Source organism: Tachyglossus aculeatus, chromosome 3 (genome assembly GCF_015852505.1).
Source record: "Tachyglossus aculeatus isolate mTacAcu1 chromosome 3, mTacAcu1.pri, whole genome shotgun sequence".
NCBI lineage: Eukaryota > Metazoa > Chordata > Mammalia > Monotremata > Tachyglossidae > Tachyglossus > Tachyglossus aculeatus.
In genome coordinates this window covers 22,040,123-22,049,631 of record NC_052068.1, presented here as the reverse complement: position 1 = coordinate 22,049,631, position 9,509 = coordinate 22,040,123, and the positions used below count along the sequence as shown (strand labels likewise).

At 45.1% G+C, this 9,509-nt stretch overlaps 1 non-coding gene across 1 annotated transcript; it reads left to right on the top strand.

The window, feature by feature from the left end:
* The first annotated feature begins 2,363 nt into the window (after positions 1 to 2,363).
* On the top strand, positions 2,364 to 2,501 carry LOC119925974. Its single transcript, XR_005449894.1, has one exon. It is a non-coding gene; the product is annotated as a small nucleolar RNA SNORA7 (small nucleolar RNA).
* Positions 2,502 to 9,509: the final 7,008 nt, after the last annotated feature.

The window sequence follows — 9,509 nt, the reverse complement described above, 5'->3', positions numbered from 1 at the left end:
GCTCCACCACTGGTCTGCTCCGTGACCTTGGGTAAGTCATTTCACTTCTCTGTACCTCAGTTACCTCATCTGCGAAACGGGAATTGAAAGTGTGAGTCCCAAATTGGACAGGGACTGTGTTCAACCCAATTTGCTTGTACCCACCCCAGCGCTTAGTGCAGTGCCTGGCACATAGTAGGCGCTTAACATGGCCATTGTTTCTGGGCCGCAGAACTTGGAGGCGGAAGCTTTGGTGGAGACTGGCTGGGTTTTGGAAATATAAACAGATTATCTGACCTTTAGGATGCCACAAACTTTCAATGCTTCTAGTCTGTGTTCTCAAGTGACTGCATACTACAATGCACACACAGTTGGTGCTTAATAAATAGTGATGATAAGGATGACAAAACTGATAGTGACAGTTGAAAAGCAGCATAGCCTCGTCGATAGAGCACAGGCTTGAGAGAAGGATCTGGGTTCTAATCTTGGCTCTGCCACTTGTTTGTTGTGTGACCTTGGGCAAGTCACTTAACTTCCCTGTGCTTCAGTTGCCTCATCTGTAAAATGGGGATTGATACTGTGAGCCCCATATGGGGCAGGGAAGGTGTCCAACCCGATTTGCTTGTATCTACCCCAGCACTTAATATAGTGCCTGGCACATAGTAAGCACTTAACAAGTACCATAATTATCATTATTATTATTATCTGTTGTGTGACCTCGGGCAAGTCACTTAACTTATCTGTGCCTCAGTTTCTTCATCTGTAAAATGGGAATTGAAACTGAGATTCCCTATGTGGGACAGAGACTCTGTCCAACCTGATTACTTTGTATCTACTGAAATGCTTAGTATGTAATAAACGCTTGACAAACATTACAATTATTATTATAACAAATACCATTAAAAATGTCATGACCATTTAAAAATAGTCCTGATTCATTGTAGCTGAGTAATTGATCTGCTTGGAATGATGCCACTTGGTAAACTATGATGTAACTGCATAAAATTCTCTTCACTTCAACAGCAGTTCCAGGCCCCTTAAGCCACCAGAGTTTGTATTCTTGAGTTGTTGTTTTTTAATTGGCTTTGAAGGGAAAATCTGACATTCAGGGAAAAGAAAGTGTCCTGCCTGGCTTTTAACAGAAGGCAAGTTGATATGGTGCATATGATAAGAGGCGGCAGGGGTCAAACAGACGCTGTCTCAAGCTGCCTGACTAATCCTCTTCCAGATGAGCAATGTAGAGAGATGGAGTGAGGATGAGGATGAGGATAGTGAAGCAGCATGGTTTAGGGGGAAAAGCACATGCTTGGGACTCAGAGGACCTGGATTCTAATCCCAGCTCTGCCACTTGTCTGCTGCGTGACCTTGGGCAAGCCACTTAACTTCTCTGTGTCTCAGTTACCTCATCTGTAAAATGGGGATTAAGACTGTGAGCTCCACATGGGACAAAACAATTACCTTGTATCTACCCCAGCGCTTAGAACAGTGCTTGGCACATAGTAAGCTCCTACCAAGTACCATAATTATTATTATTATTCTGAGGGAACACACAGGGAAGAGCACAGTGACACGTCTTCAAGTTTGTCCCTGGCAGGAGAACTAGTAATAGTAGTAATATTAATTAAGTGCTTAGTATGTGCAGAACACCTTACTAAATGTTGGGAAAGAATATACAGTTGGAAATTAAATGCAAACACTGTCCCTTGGGGGCCTCACAGTTTAAAAGTGAAAAGGGAACGAGGAAACTGGTGACAGACACATAAGAAGAGATGAAACAAAACACAAGACAAAAACACAGATCTGTCAGACCCTGTGGCTGGAGGAGCAGAATTTCTGGCTATTTGCAGTTCAGAGTCCGCAGTCAACTGCAGCCACAGTAAGTTCTCCAGCATTCATTCAATTGTATTTATTGAGCACTTACTCTGTGCAGAGCACTGTACTAAGCGCTTGGGAAGTACAAGTTGGCAACATATAGAGACGGTCCCTACCCAACAGCGGGCTCACAGTCTAGAAGGGGGAGACAGATAACAAAACAAAACATGTGGCCAGGTGTCAAGTCATCAGAATAAATAGAAATAAAGCTAGATGAAGTTAAGTGACTTGCCCAAAGTCACACAGCTGACAATTGGTGGAGCGGGGATTTGAACCCCTGACCTCTGACTCCAAAGCCCGGGCTCTTTTCACTGAGCCACGCTGCTTCTCCACACAGGCTGCCCAAGGAGCATGGGGCATGCTGGGGGCAAAGCCCGAAGAACTGCAATGGGGGGCTAGTAGCAATCCAATTTATTAAATTCCCTCTGTATGTAAATCACTGTTCTAAGTGCTGGGAACAAATAGAAAATTAGGTGACTAACAATAATAATAAAATTGCTTAAGTGGTCAGTCTCCTCTCAGGGTCGCACCTGGAGAGTTTCCAGTGCTCTACCAGTCTTGGCTATGGGAGGGAGAGTCAAGCAGAGGCCTATCCATTCCATTCCTAGCTTGAGCAGTGGCTAGCGAGTGGAAGGCAATCTGCTGCAAGTCAAAACTCATTCATGCTGGGCAGCAGTGGCATGGGAGAAAATCGAGGGCGGAGACTTGAGTTTACTGCGCAGAAGGCGGCAATGGTAGACCACTTCTGTATTTTTACCAAGAAAACTCCGTGGATACACTTCCAGAACAATTGCAGATGGAGAGCAGGGCGTCCTGGGAGAGATACGTCCACTCGATGGCATAAGAGAAGACAAGTGCTTAGTACATGGCAAGCATTAGGGTGGACAGAAGATACTCAGGTCCTACATGGGCCTTACAGATTAAGTAGGAAGGAGAATATTTTGTGGATGAGGGAACTGGAGCATGGAGAAGTCAAGTGATTTGCCCAAAGTCACTCAGCAAAACTCAAATTAGACAAGTTCACAATTAGCCTTCACGATCTATGTGTAAAGGGGTAAAGACGGGGTGGGGGACAGGCACACGAGGAAAGATGAATGACGAAAACACAAAAACAACATTGAAAGCAAGGTGATGATGAATACAGCAAACGCTGTAGGTTACTGGGGGTGGAGGAAAGGTTTCCAGCTTCTCTAGCTGCAAGTCCAACAGTCTCAACCATGTTCCTTTCACTCCTGTCACCCCCTCAAATTGCAAATCCTCAGGTATCTGGGATATTTTGGTTCCCGACCTTCTCTTAATTTGACAATTGTCTATCTCTGCCACCCTCCAGGATGTACCTTCATTAATGCTAAGATGAGATAAACCTGGAAATTAGTAACCATCCTCTAGACTGTAAACTCCTTGTGGGATGAGAATGTGTCTGTTTATTGTTATATTGAACTCTCCCCAGCACTTAGTATAGTACTCTGCAAACAATAAGCGCTCAATAAATACAATTGACTGGCTGACTGACATGACCAAGAAGGAAGGTGGCACCTAGTTTTTTCAACAAGTCAGAGACTGTGCCAAGAACTGAACTCAGAAATTCTGACTTTCAGGCTAGCATTCTTAGTGGAAAAAGTTGAACTCAATTCACCCAAATATTTGTGTCAACTCTGGAGCTGAAAGTGCCTTGGGTTGTTGAAGATGCAGCCTTGGAAGGGACTTCTCGTCTCTTGCCTGCAGTTTTTCATTGTGAGAACATAACTAAAATTATCTTACCAAATTAGTTCATAAAACATTTACATTTGTATATGGTTTAAATATATATAATTCAGCACACTCTGCCTTTATCAGCTTCTCTCCCATTCTCTCCCATTGCCCTTCCATCACTCTTTTCAGATCCCTCATTTTTTTTCCCAAAGCAATTCTTCATTTTGACTTTCCCTCGGGACAACTTCAGCAATTGATATTTTCAGCTGCATTTCTCAATTCTCAAATTTAAAAAATTCACACAATCCTCTCTTTGAAGACTGTAAGCTTGGTGTTAGCCGGGAACGCTTCTACCAACCCTTGCATTGTACTCCCCCAAGCACTTAGAACACTGCTCTGCACTCAGTAGGCATTCAATAAATATCATTAATGATTATTAAAGCCCCGTTTTCATGCCCCCATCTCTTTAGCCCTCTCTGTCCAATAACCCTACTACTTTTTTTGGCTAATAACTGCTCCTGGGTTCCTCACTCCATCACACTCTTCTCTTGGGCACTTTTTATATCTGTGGGTCTAAATTTCAGGCTCCTTATTAATTTGCCAGGCAACATGAAGCTCAAGGGAAGGAGTAGGGCCAAGTGGAAAGAGCACGGAACTGGGAGTCTCCCGGTTCCACCACTTACCTGCTCTATGATCTTGGGCAAGTCACTTAACTTCTCTGTACCTCCATTTCCTCATCTGAAAAATGGGAATGAACTACATTTCTGTCATTCCCTCTAAGAATCTGAACCCCATGTGGGACAGGAACTGTGTCAGACGTGATTATCTCATATCAACCTTAGTGCTCGGCACATGGTAACTGCTTAACAAATACCATTATTATTGTTATATCTTCACACTTCCATCTCAGATTCCTTTTATTTAAGTTTGGAAACTTTTCTTCTCCTGTGTGTTGCTCTGGAGCTTGGAGGAAGCCACCATTTCTGTCCTCTGGTCAAAATGGGGAAGTTTTCCAGAGGTTGACTGCCTAAACTTTCCTAAAACCTGCAACTTTGGAGCATTTTAAGCTCCCCTTCTAGACCATAAGCTCATTATGGGCAGAGAATGGGTCTGTTAAAGTCTTACATTGGGCTCTCCCAAGTGCTTGGTAAAGTGCTCTGCACACAATAAGTGCTCAATAAATGCGACTGATTGATGGACTTGGGCTCTCTCCCCAAGAAAATGGACCTCAAAGAGGGAATTGTTTCCAGGGGCCAGGATGTAACTATTCTTTCCAAGCTTTGTGGACCTGTCCTTTTCTCGACATCTCCAGAAAAGTCAGTCCTGGAATGGTGTCCCCAGTCTGATTGAGTCAGCAGCCCAAGCAGGATTTAACCAATGAAGTCTAGTCTAATTTGACCACTCACTGACAAGTGTCCCCCATAGGTAAAATAGGCACATCCCCACTGATCCAACTCACAAGGGCGTGCTGAAAAGATCAATTGGTACTCACTAATTGATCTTTTCAGCACCCCCGTTGTGAGGTGGATCAGTATCAGGCTTTGAAAATGTAAAGTGCTTTGAAAAAGTAACCTGCTAAATATTAATAGGTCTCTCGATGTCGGGAAACAGACAGCTAGAGCTCTGGTCAACCCAGGGCTGTGTGTGGAGACAACAGTTCAGAACCGCTAAGTAGCCAGATGCTTATTATGTTCTGAATCTGGTGCTGATGAAGTAGAAACAGAGACCATGGTGTGGATAAGGAGAGCTGGATAGTTAGCAGGGTGACAAGTCCTCCAATTTTCATTCAGTCGTATTTACTGAGCACTTAAGTCCTGTATTAAGTGCTTAATTTTATATTGGAGAGCTGGTTTTCAGCAAGTTTGTCACCTGTCCAGTATGTATTTGGCATTGTGGTAATAGTTATGGTGTTTGTTAACTGAATTAAGCACTGGGGTGCGTACAAGATAATCAGGTCAATACACAGTCTCTGTGTACTAAGTGCTGGAATAGATGCAAGATAATCAGGTCAGACCCAGTGCCTGTATACGAGGGGCTGGAGGTAGATACAAGACAATCAGATAACCCATCCCATGTGAGGTTCACAGTCTGAAGGGAATGGGAGGACAGGTATTTAATCTCCGTTTTACAGATGAGGAAATTGAGGCATAGCACCAGGAGAAGCAGCGTGGCTCAGTGGAAAGAGCCCGGGCTTTGGAATCAGAGATCAGGGGTTCAAATCCCGGCTCCACCAATTGGCAGCTGTGTGACTTTGGGCAAGTCACTTCACTTCTCTCTGCCTCAGTTATCTCATCTGTAAAATGGGGATTAAGACTGAGAGCCCCCCGTGGGACAACCTGATCACCTTGTAACCTCCCCAGCGCTTAGAACAGTTCTTTGTACATAGTAAGCACTTAATAAATTATTATTATTATCAGGCAAGTGAAGAGCTGGGATTAAAACCCAGGTCCCCTGGTTCCCAGGTATTGCTGCCTCTCCCTCCCCAAAGCACTTATGTACATGTATTTAAACTCTATTGTGTCTCCCTACCTGTAATCATTTTAGTGCCCATTTCCCCCACTAGATTGTAAGATCTTTGAGAGCCAGGAATGGTGTCTACTAACTCGATTGTACCCTCCCAAGCACTTAGTATTATAACCCAGCCCACACACTTGGCTCCTCTAATGCCAACCTACTCGCTGTACCTCTATCCCATGTATCTTGCCACCAACCTCTTGCCCAAGTCCTGCCTCTGGCCTGGAATGCCCTCCCTCTTCATATTCAACAATCACTTTCCTCACCATCAAAGCCTTGTTCATTCGTTCATTCATTCAATCGAAGTTATTGAGCGCTTACTGTGTGCAGAGCACTATACTAAGCAGGTGGAAAGTACAATTCAGCAACAAATAGAGATAATAATAATAATAATGGCATTTATTAAGTGCTTACTATGTGCAAAGCACTGTTCTAAACACTGGAGAGGTTACAAGGTGATCAGGTTGTCCCTCGTGGGGCTCACAGCCTTAATCCCCATTTTACAGATGAGGTAACTGAGGCCCAGAGAAGTTAAGTGACTTGCCCAAAGTCACACAGCTGACAATTGGCGGAGCCAGGATTTGAACCCATGAGCTCCGACTCCAAAGTCCGTGCTCTTTCCACTGAGCCACGCTGCTTCTTTCAATCATATTTATTGAGTGCTTACTGTGTGCAGAGCACTGTACTAAGCACTTGGGAAGTACAAGTTGGCAACATATAGAGACGGTCCCTACCCAACAACAGGCTCACAGTCTAGAAAGGGGAAGACAGACAACAAAACAAAACAGGTACAAGCACACAGACATCAATAATATCAATATAAATAAATAGAATTATAGATATATACACATCATTAATCAAATAAATGGAACAATAAATATGTACGTATATACACAAGGGCTGTGGGGTGGAGGGGGGGTAGAGCAGAGGGAGGGAGTTGGGGTGATGGGGAGGTGAGGAGGAGCAAAGGAAAAGGGGGGCCTAGTCTGGGAAATCAATCAAGCAATCAATCAATCGTATTTATTGAGCGCTTACTATGTGCAGAGCACTGTACTAAGCGCTTGGGAAGTACAAATTGGCATCACATAGAGACAGTCCCTACCCAACAGTGGGCTCACAGTCTAAAAGGGGGAGACAGAGAACAGAACCAAACATACCAACAAAATAAAATAAGTAGGATAGAAATGTACAAGTAAAATAAATAAATAAATAAATAAATAGAGTAATAAATATGTACAACCATATATACATATATACAGGTGCTGTGGGGAAGGGAAGGAGGTAAGATGGGGGGATGGAGAGGGGTACGAGGGGGAGAGGAAAGAAGGGGCTCAGTCTGGGAAGGCCTCCCGGAGGAGGTGAGCGTTCAGTAGGGCTTTGAAAGGGGGAAGTGTGCTAGTCTGGTGGATGAGAGGAGGCAGGGCAGAGGTAGGATGTGGGCCAGGGGTCAACGGTGGGACTGGTAAGATCGAGACACAGTGAGGTTAGCAGCAGAGGAGCAGAGTGTGTGGGCTGGGCTGTAGAAGGAGAGAAGGGAGGAGAGGAAGGAGGGGGCAGAGTGATGGAGAGCTTTGAAGCCAATAGTGAGTAGTTTAAGCTTCATGCAAAGGTTGATAGGCAACCACTGGAGATTTTTGAGGAGAGGGGTGACAGGCTCAGAGTGTTTCTGTAGAAAGATAATCTGGGCAGCAGAGTGAAATATAGACTGAAGTGTGGAGAGGTAAGAGATTGGGAGATCAGAAAGGATGCTGATGCAATAATCCAGTTGGGATATGATGAGTGATTGTACTAACACGGTAGCGGTTTGGATGGAGAGGAAAGGGCAGATCTTAACGATGTTGCGAAGGTGAGACTGGCAGGTTTTGGTGACAGATTGGATACGTGGAATGAATGTGAAAGCAGAGCCAAGAATGACACCAAGGTTGCGGGCTTGTGAGACGGGAGGATGGTAGTGCCATCCACAGTGACAGGAAAGTCAGGGAGAGGACAGGCTTTGGGAGGGAAGATAAGGAGCTCAGTCTTGGACATGTTGAGTTTTAGGTGGAGGGAGGACATCCAGGTGGAGATGTCCTGAAGGCAGGAAGAGATGTGAGCCTAGAGGGAGGGAGAGAGAACAGGGGAGGAGATGTAGATTTGGGTATCGTCTGCGTAGAGATGATAGTTGAAGCCGTGGGAGCAAATGAGTTCACCAAGGAAGTGAGCATAGATGGAGAACAGAAGGGGACCAAGTACTGACCCTTAAGGAGCCCCTAGGAGGGGATGGGAGGGGGAGGAGGAGCCAGCGAAGGAGACTGAGAATGAATGACCAGAGAGATGAGGAGAACCGGAGAGGATAGAGTCCGTGAAGCCAAGGTTGTTGAGGAGAAGGGGATGGTCACCAGAGTCAAAGGCAGCTAAGAGGTCGAGGAGGATTAGGATAGAGTAGGAGCCATTGAATTTGGCAAGAAGGAGGTCATTGGTGACCTTTTAGGGGGCAGTTTCTGTGGAGTAGAGGGGATGGAAGCCAGACTGGAGGGGGTCCAGGAGACAGTTGGAAGAAAAGAGAGGAATTTGAGGCAGCAAGTGTAGATGACTCACACTAGGAGTTTGGAAAGGAAGGGTAGGAGGGAGATGGGGAGATAACTGGAGGGGGCTGTGAGGTCAAGGGAGGGTTTCTTTAGCATGCGGGAGAGGTGGGCATGTTTGAAGGCAAAGGGGAAGAAGTCATTGGAGAGTGAGCAGTTGAAGATAGAAGTTAAGGAGGGGAGGAGGGAAGGGATGAGAGTTTTTATAAGGTGAGAGAGAATGGGGTCAGAAGTACAAGTGGAGGGAGTGGCACGAGAGGAGAGAGGAAATCTCCTCTGAAAATACTGCTGGGAAGGATGGGAAAGCGTGGGTGGGGGGGTTGGAGGGGGGAAATGGAGAAGGGGAGGGGAGACTTTGGGGAGCTCAGACCTGATGGTGCTAATGCACATCTCCTCCAAGAGGCCTTCCCTGACTAAATCCTCATCTCTTTTTCTCCCACTCCCTTCTGAATAGCTCTTACACTTAGATTTGCTCCCTTTAATAATAATAATAATAATAATAATAATAATAATGGCATTTATTAAGCGCTTACTATGTGCAAAGCACTGTTCTAAGCACTGGGGAGGTTACAAGGTGATCAGGGTATCCCACAGGGGGCTCACAGTCTTAATCCCCATTTTACAGATGAGGTAACTGAGGCACAGAGAAGTTAAGTGACTTGCCCAAAGTCACACAGCTGACAATTGGCAGAGCCGGGATTTGAACCCATGACCTCTGACTCCAAAGCCTGTGCTCTTTTCCATTGAGCCACGCTGCTTCTCTGCTTTCTTTATTCATGCTTCCCTCAACCCCACAGCACTTATGCACATATCCATACTTTTTTTATTTATATTAATGTCTGTCTAGACCATAAACTTGTAGTGGGCAGGGAACATGTCTAACAACTC